The sequence below is a fragment of the Petromyzon marinus genome, unplaced genomic scaffold (genome assembly GCF_048934315.1).
Source record: "Petromyzon marinus isolate PM22_M1 ecotype Great Lakes invasive population unplaced genomic scaffold, UKy_Petmar_22M1.pri1.0 PM_G_Scaffold_71, whole genome shotgun sequence".
In the NCBI taxonomy this organism is placed as follows: Eukaryota; Metazoa; Chordata; class Hyperoartia; order Petromyzontiformes; family Petromyzontidae; genus Petromyzon; species Petromyzon marinus.
Genome location: NW_027423026.1, coordinates 365,001 through 367,500, shown reverse-complemented (window position 1 = coordinate 367,500; position 2,500 = coordinate 365,001).

Genomic DNA, 2,500 nt, shown 5'->3' with positions numbered 1-2,500 from the left:
AGTTGTTCTGGCTACACCAGGTCACCAGGTTGTCAGCTTCCCACCTATAGTCAGACTCATCCCCACCAGAGATCAGCCCAATGAGGGTGGTGTCGTCCGACAAACTTCAAGAGTTTGACGGACAGATGATTGGAGGCGCAGCTGTTGGTATACAGGGAGAAGAGCAGTGGGCAAAGGACGCAGCCCTGAGGAGTTCCCGTGCTGATGGACCTGGAGTCAGAGACTTCTGTTCCCGGCTTAACGCACTGCTTCCTGTCAGAGAGGAAGTCTGTGATCCACCTGCAGGTGGAGTAGGGCACGTTCAGCTGGAAGAGCTTGTCCTGAAGCAGGGCAGGGATGATGGTGTTGAAGGCAGAGCTGAAGTCCACAAACAGGATCCTGGCGTAGGATGCTGGGGCGTCCACATGCTGTAGGGTGAAGTGGAGGGCCATGTTAACTGCGTCGTCCACAGACCTGTTGGCTCTGTAGGCAAACTGAAGGGGGTCCAGGAGAGGGTCTGTGATGGCTTTGAGGTGTGCCAGGAGCAGGCGCTCAAAAGACTTCATTACCACAGATGTAAGGGCGACCGGTCTGTAATCATTTAGTCCTGTTGGCCTTAGCTTTTTGGGCACAGCGATGATGGTGGAGGACTTGAGACAGGCTGGTACATGGCATGTCTCCAGGGAGGTGTTAAAGATGTTGGTGAACACCGGAGACAGCTGGCCAGCGCAGTGCCTGAGGGTGGCTGGAGAGACAGAGTCCGGCCCGGCTGCTTTGCGTGGATTCTGCCTCTTGAAAAGCCCATTAACTTCTCCCTCCTGAAAGGAGAGAGTCGTTTCTGTAGTATGGGTGGGGGATGGGGCCTCTTGGGTGGGAAGGGGTGGTTCAGGACAGTCCAATTGTCTTTCAAATCTACGGTAGAACTCGTTCAGGTCGTTGGCTAGGCGGGAGTCGTTAGTGGTGTGGGGCGCTCTGGGTTTGTAGTTGGTGATGTGCCTGAGCCCTTTGGCAGACAGAAGCAGCGTCGTTAGTAGAGAACTGGTGTTTTAGTGTCTCTGAGTACAGTCGTTTAGCCTCTCTCACCGCTTTGCTAAACCTGTTCTTCGACTCCTTGAATCTGTCTCTATCCCCACTCCTAAACGCTTCCTCCTTCTCCAACCTCAACCTTTTGAGCTTTGCTGAGAACCAGGGCTTGTTGTTGTTAAAGTTCACCCTGGTACGTGTTGGGATACAGCAGTCCTCACAGAAGCTGATGTACACAGCCTCTGTGAGTTCATCCAGACTATTGGTAGCAGTCGTGAACATATCCCAGTCAGTACAGTCTAAGCACGCCCGCAAATCTTCCACAGCCTCACTGGTCCACTGTTTAGATGTCCTCACAGCAGGTTTACAGAGTTTTAGTTGCTGCCTGTATGCACGAATCAGGTGGACCAAGGGAGTTCTGTGCGAGCCGAACAGCCCCGTGACCCACAAGAGAAACATCCCCGCCAAATTCGAGCGTTTGACGGGGTCTATCCGTGAAAAAATATTCACGTTTTTGAGTGCACATGCATTTCTGCTGCAAATGCCTCTGGAAGTTTCATGCCGTTCGTATGCCAATTGTGGCAACACGAAAATGACCCGTTTTCCCATTCCGAGGGATTTCTGTGCGACCCTAACAGCCCCGTGAGCCACAAGAGACACATCCCCGCCAATTTCTAGCGTTTCACGGGGTCTATCCGTGAAAAATATAGACGTTTTTGAGTGCACATGCATTTCTGCTGCAGATGCCTCTGGAAGTTTCATGCCGTTCGTACGCAATGTGGCAACACGAAAATGACCCCTTTTCCCATTCCGAGGGATTTCTGTGCGACCCTAACTAACAGCGCCCGTGAGCCACAAGAGAGACATCCCCGCCAATTTATAGCGTTTCACGGGGTCTATCCGTGAAAAATATAGACGTTTTTGAGTGCACATGCATTCCTGCTGCAAATGCCTCTGGAAGTTTCATGCCGTTCCTATGCAATGTGGCCACACAAAAATGACCCGTTTTCCCATTCCGAGGCATTTCTGTGCGACCCTAACAGCCCCGTGAGCCACAAGAGAGACATCCCCGCCAACTTCTAGCGTTTGACGGGGTCTATGCGTGAAAAATATTAAAATTTTTGAGTGCACGTGCCTTTCTGCTGCAAATGCCTCTGGAAGTTTCATGGCGTTCCTATGCAATGTGGCAACACGAAAATGACCCCTTTTCCCATTCCGAGGGAGTTCTGTGCCACCCTAACAGCCCCGTGAGCCACAAGAGACACATCCCCGCCAATTTCTAGCGTTTCACGGGGTCTATCCGTGAAACATATAGAAGTTTTTGAGTGCACATGCATTCCTGCTGCAAATGCCTCTGGAAGTTTCATGCGGTTCGTACGCAATGTGGCAACACGAAAATGACCCGTTTTCCCATTCCCAGGGATTTCTGTGCGACCCGAACAGCCCCGTGAGCCACAAGAGACACATCCCCGCCAATTTCTAGCGTTTCACGGGGTCT